We start from the raw sequence: 22,727 nt of genomic DNA, 5'->3' as shown, positions 1-22,727 counted from the left end.
CCCAATGAAAGGTTCAAATAGTGACCCAAGAAGTGGCATAGCCTTCGAGACTATGTTAGGCAGTGGTACCGCCAGTCTAGGTAGTTGTACCGCCCAATGGCCCAGTGCCAGGTGGTGGTATCGCTAGATTGGGTGGTGGTGTCGTCTAGTACAGTGTTAGTGTCAAACTGACACTGACAATGGTACCGCCCAGCATAGGCGGTGGTACCGCCCGTACACAGGAAACCTAGGATGAGATATTTTTAAGCTCTAAGTTTGAATTAACTTGAGACCTATAACTATCTCTCTCATCCCTAGTTAAAGAATACACGACCTAGAGCAAAAAGAAAAGAAAACTCTGTTGCAATTGTGTGTGAAACTCCTCTCAAAGTTCTAAGTGTTAGAATAGGTTGAGAGAGGAGAAAGTGGGGTGTAAGGGTTATCTCCTAAACCTGGTAAAAGGAGAATTGAGTTATCAAAAGGAGTTTGGTCTTCACCTATTGAAGAAAGACTGATAGTAGATGCCGGTGGCCTCGATGGAAGAGGAATCGATGGAGTGGATGTAGGTCATGTCGACCGAACCACTATAAAAATCTGGTTTGCATTTCTCTTGTTTAATTTACTTTACTACAAACCACTTTACTTGCTTTACATCCACTATCTTTCATATGCTTTCAAAGTTAATACCTTTATGAAATGGTTTTTTATCGAAAACAGATTTAATCGCAACGAAGTTTTGAACCAACGTAATTTTTACCACTGCACTAATTCACCCCCCTAGTACCGACTCTTTTCCTAACAATTGGTATCAAAGACTCATTTTTTCATTTGGTTTAACACCCAACGAGAAATGACTCTTTTCAGCTTTCAAGAGGGTTACTCTCTCATTCGTCCTCCCTTGTTCAATGGGATGGACTACACATATTGAAAAACTCGAATGAGAGTTTTTTTTACTTTCTTTGTATTTAAATTTATAAAGTATTATGAAAAATGGTTTTCGAATGTCTTCTCTTCCAATGAACCATTGGAATAATTTGGAGAAAAAGACGTTTTCTTTAAATGCTAGAGTTATGAATGCTCTATTTTACGCCTTAGATAAAACTGAGTTTAATCGAGTTTCTACTTGCGAAATGACCTTTGACATTTGGCATATTCTTGAAATCACATATGAAGGCACTAGCAAAGTTAAAAATTTGAAAATCAACTTTTTGATGCATGATTTTGAGTTGTTTCATTTGGAACCAAGAGAGACTATTAGAGACATGTACACCCGTTTTACGGATGTCGTTAATAATTTAAAAGGACTTGGTAAAAGCTTTTCAAATTTTAAACTTGTTAACAAGATTTTATGATCATTTTCTAAAAATTGAGATTTAAAAATAATGGCTATTTAAGAATAAAAAATTTTGAATACTTTTTTAATCGAAGAACTTATCAGGTCTCTAATGACCTATGAAATGACATGCAACGCACGTGAAGAACTTGAGAACCACATTCTAAAGAACAATAAGGATTTTGGACTAAAAACAATTGAAGACCACTCGAGCATAATCTCAAGTAACGGTAAACTTGAACTCATCACTATGAAATTTAGAAAGTTTATGAAACAAAAATTAAATTAAAGAACAAAAAGAATGTAACTACTTGCTATGAATGCAAGAAGAGGTTTGGAATGAATCGAGCTCCTCCGAAGACAAGGAGAATATCAACAAAGGCGAGGTAGCAAACTACGCCTTAATGGCTTTTGACGACGAGGTAAATGAAACTCCCTTAATTTATTTCGAAATTATATGATGCTTTTAATGAGTTATTTTTAATTTAGTTTAATTATTTTTATTGAAAATTATATGTTTAATAATATAATGAAAATGCTAAAAAATTAGGATCATGCTTATCATTCTAGTAATTTTGAAAATGATCATGAAAATTGTATGTTTTATGATAAATGAATAAAATGTTAGAATTAAATCTAGTGATTAATTTCTTGTATGGTATAAACAATTATGTGTATTGTGATGATTTTGTATTGTTTTTCGAGTTTTGTTGGATGGCTTTCATATGAAAATTTTGAGCATATTTATATAAAATCAATCACATAAAAGGTAAATCAAATCTTTTGTCTAAAGAAACAATAATATGTAACATATTGATTTCTGTATTGATTTCTGACTTTGATTGAAAACGCTCAATGAAATCATGCTTGTTGTTTTTAATAAAAGTTTTGGTACAATGCTTGATGACTTTATTCTATGTATGAGATTTTGAAGTTATACATAATAGCTTTTGTATGGAAGGCTTGATGATTTTTGTAATGAATCTTGTCCTTGGTTTTCGACTTTAAACATGGTGCATGGTTTTGATATAAGAACAAATATTTGGCTATGCTAATATAAAGTCAATCATACAAATTGAAACTAAAGAAGATTAGATATCTTTAAGAATCATTCAATATTATGTTCAATGAAGCCATACTTAATATCTTAATGAAATTTTGATATCATGCTTAATGAGTTTATATTTCAAAATTTTGCATGATGATTTTTATGATTTATGGCTTGTTGATCCTTGTCGTGATGAAATTTAATTTTTTGGTTTTAAAACGATGATAAATGTTTTTATTTATCAAAGGCATGCTTGTATGAAATAAAAGGGGAATACATTTCTTGAAAATTTCTCAATTCCTATGTTATGAATTTTTGAACCATGAAATTGATTTTGATTTTTCATTAATGAATCCATGTATATTATGCTTTTGTGAATCTCATGGATTATGAAAATGATTTAAATTTAATAGATTTTATTGAAATCATGATCTTGATTTCTCATGATTTATAACTTGAAATCGTTTATAAATCAAGATCTTGTTCTTTGAACTCTCATATTTCTTATGGTTTACTAAAGAAGAAAATTTCCTAAATGAATCATGATTGTTCTTGTGAGTTCTTTGTACTCCTACAAATTTTTTTTGTATGTTACTTAAGAGGAGATTTAATATATGAATCATGTATTTTGGTATTTACATGATCTTATCTCTCATGATATAATTTATTTTTGTATAACTCCTTGTATTCATCACCCAATTAATTTTTTTTTCTTGATGAGATGAAATGAATGTGATGAAATAAAAATATGCTTGAAATATGGGATGTAATGTAATTTGACATTTAGATACCATATCATGATTTAAAATGCTATGATTTGTTGCTAAAATGATGTATTATGAATGCTTGAGTATCTTGTATGATATGATGATTGATATATTGTTAGTATCATGCATAAAGTAAGGATGAAATGTAAGATTTTGAAATTGTGCATATTTTAATTTGAAACTATTATGATGCACAAACATATTGAAAAAAGATTGATACTTCAACTTTGTCATGATTTAAAAATTCATGTAAAGGGAAAAAAAATTACAAACATTGTATTCTTCCCTTCTTTTTGACAATGATAAAGGGGGAGAAATATTGCTAGCTCAAACATTGCAAAGGAAGTAAAAATTTGCTAGCTTACAAATTGCATGGAGAAAGAAGTGCTAACTTGCATATCTAGCAAAATTTACAAAGTTGCATATTTCAAGAAGCAAGAGTTACTTTCTTGAACATCTTAAAATTTGCTAGCTTGCATATTCTAAAATGATGCATTGCTATCTTGCTAGCTTTCTATCTTACATTCTTTTTCAAAAACTTGTTAACCTTTATACTTCAAAGAGAGTAACACTTGACAAATATGCTAGTTGTATGTTCTAAAACTTGCATATCGTAAAAATTGCTAGCTTGTAATCTAAAGAGAGGCAAAAAATTGCTAGTCAAGAAAAGCAAACATGCTAAACTTGTACATCTTTAATTATTGCTAGCTTGTATAATGATAAAACTGAAAATTATATTTATTATGCAATGACTTGAACTTGTTTGTCTAAAACACTTGATAATTGAACTTCACTTTTTTGTTGATGACAAAGGGGGAGAAGTATGTTGATGTTATACATGATTTTATCATGATATATTGCTTGGATTTTTGAATCCAAGAGTTCTATCAATATGCCATATTGATAGGGGGAGTTAAGGTTAACTCCATCATCAATTGGTTGTCATCATCAAAAAGGGAGAGATTGTTAAATCTTATATTTTGATAATGAAATTAATTGATAAGTGTTTATGATTTGATCTGCATTTTTAGTGACGCAGCAAGGTTCGATCATGATTAGATAATTAAAGCAGGAAGAATCATGTTGGGCCAGTGGAACATGTAAGAAGATTGGACGTCGAGCCGGAGGATCGGTCGACGTATCAATAGAAGACTTCGAGCCATTGATTTGGGCATCAGGCCAATAAGAGCAGATATTGCGTCAAGGATATCAGAGTTGCGGAGTCAATTGGCCGATTGGGCAATAGACCGCAAGAGAGAACGATACGTTGAAGAATCAGACAAAGCGTCAACCAATGACATGTCGGACAACATGATTCATGCTTAGTATTAATTGTCTAGATCGAAGTATATTTTTACATGTGTAGGATTAACTACGATTGCAATGCATAAAGAAAAATAGAGTCCTGGAGTCAAGAAAGTGATTTTGTTGGGAGTTTGAAAGTTCATTGGAAGTCTGGACGTTCATTGAAAGTTCTGCAGGAATCAATCGAGAAGTCTCAGAGCTTACCAGAGAAGCTCATCAGAACTATCCAAGAATATCGTCGTGAAGTCTAGGAGCTTGTCGGGAGTCCACTGAAACATTGCCGAGAGATTGTTGGAAGATCGTCGGAATAAACTAGACTTATGGACTTGTTTAGCTTAGAAAATATCTTAGAATTCGTAGTTAGCACATAATTGGGATTGGAATTGGGCCAACCCAATTAGGGGCCAGTTGAGCCCATGTAAGGACTATGTTGGGCCCAATGAAAGGCCCAAACAGTGACCCAAGAAGTGGCACCATCATGGCATAGTTTTCGAGACTATGTCAGGCGGTAGTACCGCTAGTCTGGTTGTGGTACTGCCTAGTGGCCCAGTGTCAAGTGGTGGTACCGTCCAGTGCAGTGTCAATGTTAGACTGACATAGGCGGTGGTACCGCCCGTACCTAGAAAACTCGGGATGTGATATTTTTTGGCTCCAAATTTGAATCAACTTGAGGCCTACAAATACCCCTCTCATCTTTGGTTAAAGAATACACAACCTAGAGCAAAAAGGAAAGAAAACTCTATTGTAATTATGTGTGAAACTCCTCTCAAAGTTCTAAGTGTTAGAATAGGTTGAGAGAGGAGTAAGTGGGGGTGTAAGGGTTATCTCCTAAACCCGGTAAAAGGAGAATCGAGTTTTAAGAAGGAGGTTGGTCTTCGCCTATTGAAGGAAGACCGATAGTGGATGCTGGTGGCCTCAACGGAAGAGGAATCGGTAGAGTGGATGTAGATCACGTCGACCGAACCACTATAAAAATCTGGTTTGTGTTTCTCTTGTGTACTTTACTTTACTACAAACTACTTTACTTGCTTTACATCCACTATGCTCTTCCATACGCTTTCAAAGTTAATACTTTTACAAAATAGTTTTTCATCGAAAATAGATTTAATCGCAACGAAGTTTTGAACCAACATAATTTTTACCGCTACACTAATTCACCTCCCCACCCCCCCTCTTAGTGGCGACTCTTTTCCTAGCAGTTTTGAAGTATTTCATACACATTGATATGTTCCGAATTATTTTATCCACCATTGATATGCTCCGAAATATTTCCTATGTCATTGATATACTCTAAAATGCTTCATATGTCATTGATATGTTCCGAAACATTTTATACGCTATTGATATTTTCTGAAATGTTTCATCCACTATTGATATACTCTGAAATATTTTATATGCCATTGTTATATTCTGAAACATTTCATACACCATTGATATACTCCGAAATATTTCATCCGCCATTGATATGATCTGAAATGTTTCTTATACCATTAATATGTTCATAAATATTTCATACACCATTGATATGCCCCGAAATGCTCCTTACGTCAATGATTTGCTCCATTTAGTCTCTACTCCCTTGTTATGAATAAAACATGCTTCAAATGAAATGACATTGTAATTCTTCATTCGTTGAGTGACTATTTATGAACTCTTGTATCCCTACCTTGTATTTGGTACCTTATTTGTTCAAAAATTGTCCTCTTTTATTATGGATATGTTAGTCACTTGTTGAGCTCTAAATGCTCACCCCATTGCTATATAAATTTTTCAGGATAACTTGTCGCTCGCTAAAATATTTAAATTGGGCTAAGGCAATGGAAAGCTAGAAGACTTTGGGCAAACCTTTAGTAGATGATGTGTTTTTGTTGTATAAGTACACTTTGTGTCTAATGGAATATTTGATGATAAATCTGAACTTATGAGTTTTGTAAAAGTTTAAAGAACCTCTCATGTTTAAGATTTTGGAGTGAAGTAAATTTGTGTAATGATATGAACATGTGGTAAATGTTGGTTTTTGTGATTGTATAGAATATCACACTTGTGGATTTATGAGGTGGTTATTGTCTTGGTGAGTTGGTTTTACATTTTACAATTCATCGAGTAATATGATATATAATTTTAAACTACACAGGTCTTATGAATTATGGAATTATGGATGTGACTTGAATATTTTCTCAGTGTCCTCAAATGTGTGTTTTGATTCTGGAATGGATTGTTTGATAAATTGTTGTCTAATGGATTGTTGTTGAATGTTAATATTATAATTCAAGGGGGCGTGACAAAGATGGTATCAGAGTATGATTTGAGGATCACTGAGATATTTGATATGTTTGATGTGCAAAATATATTGAGGTCTAGTAAACTATAGTGATCGGTGAAAATTTACTTTGATGTCTTTTAGGAATCTATGATGTCGAGTACATTTGGTCTTTTTGCTTCATCTTCTTTTGAGTAATTAAGTGAGATGAAAGTGTTGATCGGGGACATCAAATTAGAATAGACTGGGAATGAGATAATTTAAGGAGCTTAGTCCTCCTAGTTTTAGTAGGGAGCCTGATCTAATGGTAGCAAAACAATAGATGATACGGATAGAGAAAATATTTGATATCTTAAATTACCTTGATGATTAGAAGATTTCTCTTACTGCCTTTATGTTGGAAGGAGAGGTTGAGTACTGGTGAAGAATGATAAAAAGAATTTCTGAAGTTAAATACGAGTCAATCACATGGAAAGTATTCATAGAAGAGCTCAACGATAAATATTTCCCAGATTGCATTAGAGAGTAGAAAGAATTGGAGTTCTTGAATCTTATCCAGGGAAACTTGACGATAGCAAAGTATTAATCTAAGTTCACTGAACTCTCTAAATTTGCCACTCATATAAATGATGATAAAACTAGAAAAGCAAAACTCAAAGTATGAAAGGGCCTAAGGCCAACGATAAGAAGTTGGATATCAACCTTAAAACTCAAAGCATATGCGGATGTGGTAGAAAGGGCTTTGATAATTGAAAAAGACTTGGAGAAAATTCAGGAAATCAAGGGTAAAAAAGATAAGGATAAGTTTATCGACATAAATAAGAGAGGAAAAGAATCTAAAACAAGTTATAAGAGGGTCAAGACGTTTGGATTTGGAAAAGGAAAACTCACTCAATAGAATGCAAAATTTATATGGGGTGATGATTGTGAGTGAAGTTTTCAAAAGTTCAAAAAAAAAAAAAGATTGACTAGTGCCCCTATTATCACTATTTCAAGTGGTTAAGAGGGATTTGTAGTTTATATCGATGCCTCAAGAAAGAGCGATGGATGTGTTTTGATGCATGAAGGGAAAATGATTGCTTATGTTTCTAAACAACTAAAAAGTTATGAACTGAATTATCCAACTCATGATTTGGAATTGGTAGTAATTATTTTTGTTCTAAAGATTTGGAGGCATTACTTGTATGGGTGGACATTTGAAGTTTTATTGATCACAAGAGTTTCAAGTATATTTTTACTCAGAAAGAGCTAAACATGAGGCAATGAAGAGAGATAGAACTTCTAGAGGAATATGATTGTACCATCTGTTATCACCCTGGGTAGAGCCAATGTTGTAGCTGATGCACTTAGCAGAAAATATACAAGTTTTATGGATAGACTGGTTGTGAAATAATGGAAGTTATTAGAAAATTTTTTTGATTTGAATGATATGAGGAAAGGGTAAGGCTCAATGATGTTGATAGCCTTAATCTAGCTACAATCTTGATCTCAACTTTTTATCGAAGGAGGTATGACAAATTTAGAGGACAAAAATTTTCTTTCAAGGAGGGTAGAGTGTAAATCCCTTATTTTTGAAAAAATTTGTAAGGACCTATTTATAATTAGGGACCTAAATATAAATATTAAAAATATGATATAATTTGTGAAAGATTCATATTAGGTTTTTATAAAAAATAAAAAATTGGTGGACATGTGTCATAAGCTAACCTAAGGTTGGTGCCACCTATGTTTATTCTAAGGATGATACATTGGCTTCTTTCATGCATGATTGCCACCTTATAATCCTTATATTAACTAAATCTAATACTTTAAAGGAGAAATTAAATCAGGAAAACTTAAGAGCTACAGCCAATGTGAGTTTGAGAGGAAAAGGGAAGAGGAATTGAAGTCAAAGAAGGAGAATAAGCTTTGCTTCGCTTGAGGTTTTACATCAGTTTCCCACATTTGGGAATTAAACTTTTCCAAAGCAAGTGTTCTAACCCCTTTCTAAAGAAATCTTGATCTCTAACTTTATCTTCATTCTAAAAGCTTCGAAAGAATTTGCTCCATACTTGATATTTTTGTCGTTTGGGAATAAAATTGTGAATCTATAATTTTTCAAAGATTTAACCTTTCTCTATTGTTCTAGCCATAACTTTCTGCACTGATTTTGGATTTAGAAGAAACCAACATCCGAAAATAGACTCATAGCTCTTTCTTTTGATACTAAGATTTATAAATTTGGAGTCTATTTATCTACCAAAACTGTTATTTTAATTGACCCTATGAAATCTGTAAAACAAAGATTATCGATTTTAAAGATTAGACGTCGAGTCGAAGGATCGGTCGACGTATCGACAAAAGGCTTTGGACTATGAGTTCGAGCATCGAGCCAAGAAGAGTGGATATTATGCTAAGAAAATCGGAGTTACAGAGGTCAACTAGCCGATTGGGCAATAGGTTGTTAGAGAGGACGATGTGACGAACAATCGGACAAGGCGTCGATAAACCAATGATATACCGGACAACATTTGATTAGCTTAATATTAATTGTCTAGATTGAAGTAGATTTTATTTGTGAAGGATTAACTATGATAGTGATCAAGGCATAAAGCAAAATAAAGTTCCGAAGTCAAGGACAAGATTTCGTTGGGAGTTCGAGAGTTCATTGGAAGTCCGAACGTTCGTCGGAAGTTCTGCCGGAATTGATCGAGAAATCCAGGAGCTTGCCAAAGAAGCTTATCGAAACTCACTAAAAAAATTGTTGTGAAGTCCAGGAGCTTGTCGGGAGTCCGTTGGAATATTGCCGAGAGATCGTCGGAAGTTCACCGGAAGCTCGCTGGAAGAAACCTAGACTTACGGACTTGTTTAGCTTAGTAAATATCTTAGATTTCGTAGTTAGCACATAATTGGGATTAGAATTGGGCCAACCCGATTAGAGGCCAGTTAGGCCCATGTATGGATTGTGTTGGGCCCAATAAAAGGCCCAAATAGTGACCTAATAGGTGGCACCGTCGTGGCATAGTCTCTAAGACTATGTCAGGCGGTGGTATCGCTAATATGGGCGATGGTACCACCCAGTGGCAATGTCAAGTGGTGGTACCACCTAGAACAGTCTTCCAAGTGGTGGTACCGCTAGACTAAGCGGTGGGACTGCTTAGTGTTAGTGCTGCATGGGGTGGTACCGCCCAGCATAGGCGGTGGTACCACTAGGACCCGAGGAACCCGAGATGAGACCTTTTTAGGCTCTAAGTTTGAATCAACTTGAAGCCTATAAATACCCCTCTCACCCATGGTTAAACTATATAAGAATTGAGAGTGAAAAAGAAAGAAATGCTATTGTAATCTTATGTGAACTCCTCTCCTTCTTACAAGTGTTAGAATAGTTTGAGAGAGGAGTAAGTGGGGGTATAAGGGTTATCTCCTAAACCTAGTAAAAGGAGAAAGAGCTGTAAAAAGTGGTCGGTCTTCGCCTATTGAAGGATGACCATTAGTGGATGTTGGTGGCCTCGACGGAAGAGGAATCGGAGTGGATGTAGGTCACGACGACCGAACCACTATAAACTCGGTTTGCATTTACTTTGAGCAATTTACTTTTATAGCAAACTACCTCTTCTCCTTACTGTGCTTTTACTATGCCTATGCTCGCATATGCTTTCAAGTATACATTTTTTAGATTAGTTTTTATAGCAAGAAGATTTTTATTAAACTGATGTTTTTACTGCTGCACTAACTCACCCCCCCCCCCCCCCCCCCACCCCCACACCCCTTAGTATCGACTTGTTCCTAACAGTTGGTATCAGAGCCACATTCTTCTTATTTGGTTTAACACCTAAAGAGAAATGGTTTTTTTTTTTCTTTCAAGAATGTCACTCTCTCATTCGTCTACCCTTATTCAATGGGAATGACTACACATATTGGAAAACTCGAATTAGAGTTTTCTTACTTTCTTTGGATTTGAATTTATGGAATATTATCGAAAGTGGCTTTTGAATGTCTTCTCTTCCAATAAACCATTGGAATGATTTGGAGAAGAAAACTTTTTCTTTAAATTCTAGAGTTATGAATACTCTATTTTGCACCTTAGACAAAAATGAATTCAATAGGGTTTCTACTTACAAAATGGCTTTTGACATTTGGCATACTCTTGAAATCACACATGAAGGCACTAGCAAAGTTAAAGATTTAAAAATCAATTTTTTGATGTATGATTTTGAATTATTTTATATGAAACCAAGCAAAACCATTGAAGACATGTACACCTGTTTTACGGATGTCGTCAACGGTTTAAAAGCACTTGGTAAAAGTTTTTCAGATTTTAAACTTATAAACAAAATTTTACATTCTCTTAATAAGAACTGGGATTCAAAAGTAACTACCATACAAGAGGCAAAAGACTTAAACAAGCTTCCACTCGAAAAACTAATTTGGTCTTTAATAACCTATAAAATGACCAATATGGCACAAAACGAACTTGAGGACAACCTTCCAATGAATAGGAAGGATTTTGGACTTAGAATAATTGAAGACCACTCGAGTATAAGCTCAAGTGATGGTGAACTTGAACTCTTCACTATGAAATTTAAAAAGTTCATGAAATAAAAATTAAAGAATAAAAAGAATGCAACTACTTGCTATGAATGCAAGAAGAATAAAGCACTTTAGGACAAAATAAGCTCATCCGAAGATGAGGAGCAAACCAATAAGGGCAAGATGGCAAACTATGCCTTAACGGCTTTCGATGACGAGGTAATCAAAACTCTCTTAATTTATTTCAAAATTACATGATGCTTTTCATGAGTTATTTTTAATTTAGTTTAAAAAAATTATTTTTCTTGAAAATTGTATGTTTATTAATGTAATGAAAATGCTAAAAAATATTGGGGATTATGCTTTTCTTTTTCTAATTAATTTTAAAAATGATAATGAAAATTGTATGCTTTTTGATAAAGGAACAAAATGTTAGACTTAAATCTAATGCTTAAGATAAATCCTATGTATGTTTTTAAGAAGCATTAATATGTATCATGTTGATTTCCGTATTGTTTCTCGATTTTGATTGAAGATAATCTATGATTAATAAAACCATGTTTGATTTGAAGTAATGCATAATGATTATGCTTAGTAAGTTTATATTTCAAAATTATACATGATGATTTTTGGATAATTTATGATTTATTGATCTTGATGATTTCAATGATAAGATTTACTCTTTCAATTTTAAATAATGATGTATGGTTTTCATACGAAAAACTTGAGCATGCTTATATGAAATCAATCACTTAAATTGAAACAACTAAAACGAGAAAAATATTTTTTTTAATTTATTTTTCTCTATCTTATTGATTTTGATTAATCTATTTGTATCATTTTTATGAATCTCTTAAAAGTGACTTTGTTGATTTAACAAGTTGAATGATTTCAAGATAAATGGTGATTTTTCTCTTGATTATAACTTGTGATATTTTTTTATATGAATCATCATCTTGATTTCTCGATATTTGATACATGAAATTTCTCTATAAATCAAGATCTTGTTTTTGAACTCCTATGTTTCTTCTTACTATTTTCAAAAAGGAGAGATTAATGAATCTATCTATGTTTCTTTTTGAATCTATTGAAAGCGATTTTGATTTGATGATTTGAATTTGAATGTGTTTTATCCAAATCATAATGTTGATTTCTTAAAATTACTTGAGATTTTTTTAAAATCAAGATCTCTTCTTTGTACTCCTAAGTTTTTTTTTGATATTTTCTTAAGAGGAGATTGTCTATATGAATCTTGAGAATTCTCATTCATGATAGGATGTAATGTAATTTGACATTTTGATACTATCATGATTTGAAATATATATGATTTGGAATGATGCATGCAAACTATGATTTGTTGCTAAAATGATGTATCATGAATGCTTTAGTATCATGCATGGGAGTAATGATGAAAATTTTAAAAACAAATGTTTGTACCATGTTTGATGATTTTACATTTTGAAATAATGCATGATGAGTTGAAGTGATGTTGGTTTAAAAATATTTATTCAAATGTATGAATCAACAATCTTTTTGTCAAATGAATCATAATTTTTCTTGTGAATTCTTGGAATTATAACTTGAGTTTTCTTTTTAAACCAAGATTGTTTCCTATCATGCTTTCTATTTACAAAAAGAAGAAACTTGTCAAAAATGATATATGATCTTTTGACATTCATTTTTGTTGTTACATGATCTGGAAATTGTTGTAAAGAGAAAAAGAATTACAAAATTAATTTCTTCCCTTCTTTTTGACAAAGGGGGAGAAAGAACTAGCTATGCTTGTTCTAAAATTATATAAAATTTGCTATATTGTATGGTGCAAAATGTGTTAGCTTGCTTAATGTAAAACTTACTATCTTACTAGCTTGCATATCCAAAAATTACTAAATTGCTCAACTCAAAAGAGAAGCAAGAATTACTAGCTTGCACATCTCAAAGGAGAAGCACAGATTGCTAACTTGCATATTTCAAGAAGCAAAAGTTGCTTTCTTGAACATCTCAAATATTGCTAGCTTACATTTAAAAAAAAAATGATGTAAAAATTTGCTAGCTTGCATAATGTAGAACTTGCTATCTTGAACATCACCAAGACTTGCTAGCTTCCAATCTCAAGAGAAGCAATAGTGCTATCTTGCCTATCTCAAGAAGCAAAACATGCTAAACTTGCACATATAGCAAAATTTACAAACTTGCAAAACTCAAAGTTTTGCTAGCTTGCATGATGATAAAACTGAAGATTATATTTATAATGCAATGATTTGAATGTAACATGTCTCAAACACTTGATAGTTGAACTTCTTCATTTTGTTGATAACAATGGGGGAGAAGTATGATGATGTTATGCATAAATTTATGATAATATGTTGTTTGGATTTTTTAATCCAAGAATTCTATCAATATGGCATATTAATAGGAGGAGTTAAGGTTAACTCGGTCATCAATTAGTTGTCATCATCAAAAAGGGGGAGATTGTTGAATCTCAAATTTTGAAAATGAAACCAATTGATAGTATTTATGATTTGATCTGTGTTTTGAGTGACGCAGGATGCTTCGATAAGGAAGAGACAATTAAAGCAAGAAGAATCATATTGGACCAAAGAAAAATATGTCAAAAGATTGGACATCGAGCCGAAGGATCGGTCGACATATCGATAGAAGGCTTTGGGCCATGAGTTTGGGCATCAAGCCAAGAAGAGTGGATATTGTGCTAAGGAAATCGGAGTTGCGGAGGTCAACTGGCTGATTGGGCAATAGGCCGCAAGAGAGGACAATGCGTCGAACAATCGGACGAGTCGTCGATGAACCAATGATACGTCGAACAATATTTGATTAGCTTAGTATTAATTATCTAGATCAAAGTAGATTTTATATGCATAGGATTAACTACGATAGTGATCAAAGCATAAAGAAAAATAAAGTCCCGAAGTCAAGGATGAGATTTCATTGGGAGTTCGAGAGTTCATCAAAAATCCGGACATTCGTCAGAAGTTCTACCGGAATTAACCAGAAGTCCAAGAGCTTACCAAAGAAGCTAGTCAAAACTTGCTAAGAAGATCATCGTGAAGTCCAAGAGCTTGCTGAGAGTCCGTTGGAATATTGTCGAGAGATCTTGGAAGTTCGCCAGAAGCTCGCTAGAAGAAACCTAGACTTACGGACTTGTTTAGCTTAGTAAATGTCTTAGATTTCATAGTTAGCACATAATTGGGATTGGAATTGGGCCAACCCAATTAGGGGCCAATTGGGCCCATATATGGATTATGTTGGGCAAAATGAAAGCCCCAAACAATGACCCAACAGATGGCACCGTCGTGGCACAGTCTCCGAGATTATGTCAAGCGATGGTACCGCTAGTCTGGACAGTGGTACCACCCTGATAGTCTTCCAGGCGGTGGTACTACCCAGTGTCGGTGTTGTAGGCGGTGGTACCGCTAGGACTTGGGAAACTCGGGATTAGTCCTTTTTAAGGCTCCAAATTTAAATCAACTTGAAGCTTATAAATACCCCTCTCATCCCTGGTTAAACTACAGAAGAATTGAGAGTGAAAAAGAAAGAAACGCTGTTGTAATCTTGTGTGAACTCCTCTCCTTCTTACAAGTGTTAAAATAGTTTGAGAGAGGAGTAAATGGGGGTGTAAGGGTTATCTCCTAAACCGGGTAAAAAGAGAAAGAGCTATAAAAAGTGGTTAGTCTTCGCTTATTGAAGGAAGAACATTAGTGTATGTCGATGGCCTCAACGGAAGTAGAATCAGGAGTGGATGTAGATCACGACGACCAAGCAACTATAAACTCAGTTTGCATTTACTTTGAGTAATTTCCTTTCAAATTGCCTCCTCCTTACTATGCTTTTACTACACCTACGCTCAGATACACTTTCAAGTATACATTTTTTAGATCAATTTTTATAGCAAGAAGATTTTTATTAAACCAATGTTTTTACTGCTGCAATAATTCACCCCCCCTCCTCCTCTTAGTGTCGACTCGTTCCTAATAGTACTCTCTTACTTATAACTCTTTGTTGAAAACTCTGGTTTATGTGAAACATGATTTATTAGAAACAAGACTCATAAACCTTTCTATGCATATCTGATTTGAAACATTTGGAGCATAATGTTAGGAACGAGCCGGCACTAAGTGGGGAGAGTGAATTAGTGCAGCAGTAAAATCATCGATTTAAAAATTCTTCGTACGATAAAATCGATCGGAAAGATATTAACTTGGAAGCATAAGGGAGCATAGTGAAAGTAATAAGAAGGTAAAGTAGTTTGCATTAAAGGTAAATTTCTTTAAAAGAAATGCAAACTGATTTTATAGTGGTTCGATCATCGTGACCTACATCCACTCCCGATTCCTCTTCCGTTGAGGCCACCGACATCCACTAATAGTCTTCCTTCAATGGCAAAGATCAACTATCATTTTACACCCCTCTTCTCCTTTTTACGGGTTTAAGAGTTAACTTTTTACAACCCTCTTTTACAATGTATCCCTCACACATCTCTCTTAGAACTCTCTCTAAGCTTTAGGAGGAGGGAACTCAACTTTCTAATAGGGTTTACAATAGAGTTTTGCTTAATCTTTCTTACTACTCTATATAGGAATAGCTGGCGTATTTATAGACCCCAAATGACTTCAAAACTTGGAGCCAAAATTTAAATCCTCGAGATTTTAGGGTACGGGCGGTACCACTACCCAGACTAGTGATACCACCACCTGATAGTCTTGGAGACTGAATTTGGGTGGTACCACTACCTAACACAATCTCAGAAATTGTGCCACGATGATGCCACCTTTTGGGTCACTGTTTGGGCCTTTCACTTTCTCTTTTTACCCGGTTTAATTACATTCTAAATTGACTCGATTAGACTCTAAACTAACTCGATCTAGACATAATCAATTACAAGTAAATCCTTTATTGTCCGGCATGTCATTGGTTCATCTAGCGCTTCGTCCAATCCTTCGACGTATCATCCTCTCCTTCGGCGTATTGCCCAATCAGTATGTTGTCTTCTCGCAACATCTGATCTCCTTAGCATAGTATCTGATTTTTATGGCCCGATGCCCAAATTCATGAACCGAAGCCTTCTGCCAACACGTCAACCGATCCTCCGGCTTGACGTTCAATCTTCTAACATGTTTACTCCGGCCCAACGTTTGTTTCCTTCTACTTTAATCGATTTATCTCTTCTGATCGAAGCTAGTCCTACGTCACTCAACACATATTAGATAAACACTTATCAATTGGTTTCATCATCAAAATCTAAGATTCAATAATCTGCCCCTTTTTGATGATGACAACTAATTGATGATGGAGTTAACCTTAACTCCATCTATCAATATGTCATATTGATAGAACTCTTGAATTTAAATTGAATTGTCAAAGCAAATTTAATCATTAATATTTGTAACACATCATCATAAAATCATTCATAATCAAATCATTCAATACATCATTTCATGCATGATTGTCAATATAACTTCTCCCCCTTTATCATCAACAAAAAAGAGAAGTACAACTAGTAAGTGTTTAGACATAATTTCAAATCATTGCATAATAAATATAATCTCAAGTTTTATCATCATACAAGTTAGCAAGTTTTAGAGATGTGTAGTGTTTAGCATGTTTGCTTTTCTTTATAATGTTTAAGCTAGCAAGTTTTATAAAAAGAATGCAAGATAGCATTTTTGCCTCTTGTTGAATTGTGCAAGCTAGCAATTCATACTTTCTTTTGCAATGTGCAAGTTGTAAGTTTTACTTTTTGAGATATGCAAGATAACACTTTTGCTTCTCTTGAGATTGCAAGATAGCAATTCTTGGTAATATTCAAGATAGCAAGTTCTACATCATGCAAGCTAGTGAATTTTACAACATTTTAGAACATGCAAGCTAGCAATTTTGAGATGTTCAAGAAAGCAACTTTTGCTTCTTGAAATATGCAAGTTAGCAATCTTGGCTTCTCTTTTGAGATGAACAAGCTAACATGTTTTTGCATCTTCTTGAATTGTGCAAGCTAACAAATTTTAGTAAGCTTTACATAATTTTGGAACATGCAAGCTAGTTGTAACATCCCCCATTTTTAAAAATTTAGTAAATACCTATTTGTAAATATGAGGATTATTTAATAATTTTTTTATATTAAAGAAGAAGAAGATGATGATGAAGAAGAGAAAGCTTTGCTTGAGCTTTTGCATCAACTCCCCACGTTTGGGAATCAAACTCTTCCAAGGCAAGTATTCTAACCCCATCCCACAGTAATCCTAATCTCTATTTTCATTTTAAATTTATAAAATTTGAAAGATTTTATTTGAGAACCAGACATTTCTTTCGTTTTGATATAAAGCTATGAATCTATAATTTTTTGGTAATCTAACCTCTATGCACTATTTCAGACCTAACTTTTAGGACTAAACTCTGATTTAAGGTAAAGTCTAATTTATTTGAAAGAATACTTAAATATCTTTATTTTGATACTAAGATTAAATGGTTTGGAGTTTAAATGCCTACTCAAACTTCTGTTTTAATTAATCCTACATATTCTACAAAATAGGGACTGTAATTTCTGACCTCTTATTGCCTAACTACTTATAACTTTCTGTTGGGAACTCAAATTCACACAAAATATGATTTATTAAAAACTAGACTCAAACATATTTCTGTGCTTATCTGATTTGAAATTTTTGGAATACAAATACAAACTAAAAACATATGTTTTTATCGACCCTGTGGATTCAGTAAAATAGAGGTGATGTTTTCTGACCTTTCACTATGAAATTATTTATAACTCTCTATTGTAAACTTCAATTCTAGAAAAACTTAATTTATCTCAAAATAGATTAACACATCTTTCGAATAACAACTATTTTATATAAATTGGAGCATAATTGGTTAGCTAAATAATTTATGAATTCTGCCTCTTAAATTCTACAAGAATCGAGCAGCGGTTTGTATACCTACATTTATTGCCTTGAATTCTGCCTCTTATGTTGAGCTTTACATTATTGCCTTGAATTTTTGTATACTTTTGTTCTTCAATTATTTGTATACCTACATTTATTATGTGAAGTTCAAGTTTGTATCGTAATGTATTGTATAGGCACATGCATTCCGTTGTTTCCGCATGTGTTTCCGATATGTCCCAATTTTATTGTTCAATATCCTTTTGTACTATGATATTTGTGGGATAAATGTGAACCTTTGCCATAAATAGTAAAGAGAGTTATGCTTAGAGCTCGTGATGCTCTGCCGGCCCCCTATGACTTCACTCAGACGTGGGTGGATGGAGCTCCCAAACGTGGGAGACTTATGTTTGGTGGTCATTCAGAAATGGATAGACCATATTATTTTATGATCCCACTTCACCTTCTATGTATTTGATATGATATCCAAAGCTTTGGCTGTTTTTCTATGCATGCTTTGGATAAGAATGAAATGAATGCAACGTCATGTGACATTTGAGCTTCTATTCATGTTTTGTTCTTTGATATATTTCCAAAATGTTTATATGTCTTTGTTATGCCTTGAAATATATCATATACTATGGATATGCTTCTTATGCCAATGATATGCTTTAGTTACCTTTTCTCGATTATATGAACAAAACATGCTTCGAACGAAACGACATCGTAATTCTGCTTTCAAACAAAACATGCCTCTATTTTCATCTTGTATCTCTACTTTGTATTTTTGATACCTTATTTGTTTGAAAAATATCCTCTTTGTTATGGATATGTTAATCACTTGCTGAGCTTTATATGCTCACCCCGTTGCTATATAAAATTTTCAGGATAACTTATCGCTCGTTAAAATGTGTAAATTGGGTTTAGGCAATGGAAAGCTAGAAGATTTTGGGGCAAATATTTCGTACATGATAGGTTGATGTTGTATATGTTCCTTTTGTGTGTAATGAAATATCAATGACAAATCTAGATCGATGTATCTTGTAAATATTTGGAAAGTACCTCAAATGTCGGGATTTTGGGAATGTTAAGTTTAAGATGTGTAATGATATAAACTTGTGGTATATGTTGGTTCTGCGATTATATAAATTGTCATGCTTATGGATTTATGATGTGGTTTTGGTTTAGTTAATTTGGCTTTGGATTTTGTGAATCATTAAGTGATACGATGGTATGATTATTAATCTCTCCTTTGGATTTTGTGAGTCATTAATCTCTCCATTTTTAAAAAATCAATAAATTAGAGAAATTTTTTAAGGAGAAAGATTTCCTCTTTCTAGTTGTTTTAATTTAAGTAATTTGATTTCTTATAAACACATTTTATACCAAATCAAAATATGCATCATTGTTTAAAACCAAAAGATAAAGACAAGATTCATCACAAAAATCTTCATGACAAAAAATATAACATATTAAACATAAGGCTTCTTTAAACAAGAGATTTGATTTATCATTTTAATTCCAATGACAATATATTTTCCTTTTCTTGAGTTTAACTTTATGTGATTAATTTCATATAAGTATGCTCAAGATTTTCATATGAAAACCATACATCATATTTAAAACCGAAAAGCAACTTTCATTATGATAAAGATCAATCATCATGCATAATTTCAAAATATAAACATTTTATTATTACATCATTAAATCATCAAGCATGGTTTCATAAAGCATCTTGAATTTAAATCAAAAGGCAATACAAAAATCATCAAAATATATATTATTTCTTCTTAAAAATATACATAGGATTATCATTAGATTTAAATCTAACATTTTGTTCCTTTATCATAAAACATGTAATTTTTATGATCATAAAATAAAAAGAAGCATGATATATTTTTTTATATTTTTTATTTTTTTACTAACTAATTTAAAAACAACTCATGAAAAAGCATTAAGTAATTTCAAAATAAAGTAAAGGAGTTTCATTTGAGTTGTTTACCTCATTATTAAGAGTCACTAAAGCGAAGTTCGCCACTAAGTCTTCATCGGTTTGCTCCTTATCTTCAGAGGTACTCGATTTGTCCCAAGTCACCTTCTTCTTCTTTGAAAACTTCTTTTTTTTAAGTTCATTTTTATTCTTTAATTCTTGTATCATTAACTTTCTAAATTTTATAGTGAGAAGTTCAAAGTCATTTTTATCATCACTTGAGTTATCACTCAAATGGGGTATTCTAGTGTTCGAAGTGTCAAATCCTTCTTGTTCTTTGAAAGGTTGTTCTCATGTTCGTTTTTTCATCATGTTCATCATGTGCATTGTGCGTCATTTCATATGTCATCAATGAACCAAAAAGTTCTTCAAGTGAAAAATTATTGAGATCTTTTGCCTCTTATATTGTAGTTACTTTCGGATAACTCTTTGGAAGGGATCTTAATATCTTATTAATAAGTTCAAAATTTAAAAAATATTTGCCAAGAGCTTTTAAACTATTGACGACATCCGTAAAGTGGGTATACATGCCAACAATAGTTTCACTCGGCTTCATTTAAAACAACTCGAAATCATGCATCAAAAGATTAATCTTCAAATCTTTTACTCTACTAGTGCTTTCATGTGTGATTTCAAGAGTATCCCAAATATCAAAAGCCATCTAAGACAAAATAAAAACTCGATTAAATTCATTTTTGTCTAAGGTGCAAACCAAGACATTCATAGCCTTTACATTTAAAGAGAAAGTCTTCTTCTCCAACTCATTCCAATCATTCATTGGAAGAGAAGACTTTTGAAAACCAAATTCGACTATATTCCAAAAATCGAGATTCAACGAAAGCAAGAAAACTCTCATTCGAGTTTTCCAATAAGTGTAGTTCGTTCCATTGAACATGGGAGGACGAATAAGAGAATAACCTTCTTGAAAGCCGAAAAGAGCCATTTCTCTTAGGTGTTAAACTAAATTAGAAATAATGTGGCTTTGATGCTAACTATTAGGAACGAGTCGGCACTAAAAAGGGTAGGTGAATTAGTGCAGTGGTAAAATCACTTATTTAAAAGTTCTTCGTACGATAAAACCGATCGAAAAGATATTAACTTGGAAGCATAAGGGAGCGTAGTAAAAGTAATAAGAAGGTAAAGCAATTTGCAATAAGGGTAAATTGCTCAAAAGGAAATGCAAACCAATTTTATAGTGGTTTGGTCGTCGTGACCTACATCCACTCTTGATTCCTCTTCAGTCAAGATCACTGGCATCCACTAATGGTCTTCCTTCAATGGGCGAAGACCAACTACCCTTTTACACCCCTCTTCTCCTTTTCATAGGTTTAGGAGACAACCTTTTACAACCCTCTTTTACAAGGTATCCCTTACACACCTCCCTTAGAACTCTCTCTAAGCTTTAGGAGGAGGAAACTTAACTTTCTAATAGGGTTTATAATAGAGTTTTGCTCAATCTTTCTTGCTACTCTATGTAGGAATAGCTAGGGTATTTATAGATCCCAAATGGCTTCAAAACTTGGAGTCAAAATTTAAATCCTCGAGATTTCGGGGTACGGGTGGTACCACCACCTACAGCCTGCCACTAAGCGGTACCACCGCCCACTTGGTGGTACCATCGCCTGACAATCTCAGAGACTGAGTCTGGGTGGTACCATCGCCTAACACAATCTCAGAGACTGTGCCACGACGGTACCACCTTTTGGGTCACTATTTGGGCCTTTCACTTAGACCAACATAGCCCAAACTTGGACCTAGTTGGCCCATAATTAAGTTGGTCTAATTGCTTGTAATTTATACATAATCGATTACAAGCAAATCCTTTATTGTCCGGCATGTCATTGGTTCTTCTGGTGCTTCGTCCGATCCTTCGGCGCATCGTCCTCTCCTTCGGCGTATTGCTCAATTGGTATGTTATCTTCTCACAACATTAGATCTCCTTCGCGTAGTGTCTAATTTTCTTGGCTTGATGCCTGAATTCATGGACTAAAGCCTTTTGTTGACACGTCGATCATCCGGCTCGATGTCCAATCTTCTGACATGTTTGCTCCGGCCCAATGTCTAATTCCTTCTGCTTTAATCGATTTGCCTCTTCTGATCGAAGCTAGTCTTGCGTCACTCAAACGCATATTAGATAAACACTTATCAATTGGTTTTATCATCAAAATTCAAGATTCAACACATAAATGCCTATTGTATCATCTGTTCTAATTAACTCTATAAATTCTACAAAACAGAGAATATTTTCTAACCTTTGGTTACTAAATTATTTATAACTCCTTGTTGGAAACTCTTATTCATACAAGGCATGTGTTATCTAAAACTATATTGATACATCTTTCGAATGACCCTAGTTTTGTGCAATTTGGAGCATAATTGGTTATCCAAACAATTCATGCAATGTGCCTCTCAAATTATATTAGAATCGAGCTTTGATCGATTTCGCCTATTCTTGTTTCGTCTTTTTGAAAATTAATTTCAGCTAAAATCCTTACTTCAGTTGAGCTTTACATTATTACTTTAAATTCATGTATACTCTTATCCTACAAGTATTTGTATACTTGAATCTATTATGTAAACTTTATGTTTGTATCGTAATGTTTCGTATAGGCACATGCATTCTGTTGTTCCGCATATGTTTCC

This window comes from Musa acuminata, chromosome BXJ3-7 (genome assembly GCF_036884655.1).
Source record: "Musa acuminata AAA Group cultivar baxijiao chromosome BXJ3-7, Cavendish_Baxijiao_AAA, whole genome shotgun sequence".
NCBI classification, from domain to species: domain Eukaryota; kingdom Viridiplantae; phylum Streptophyta; class Magnoliopsida; order Zingiberales; family Musaceae; genus Musa; species Musa acuminata.
Note: the sequence above shows the minus strand (reverse complement) of the source record.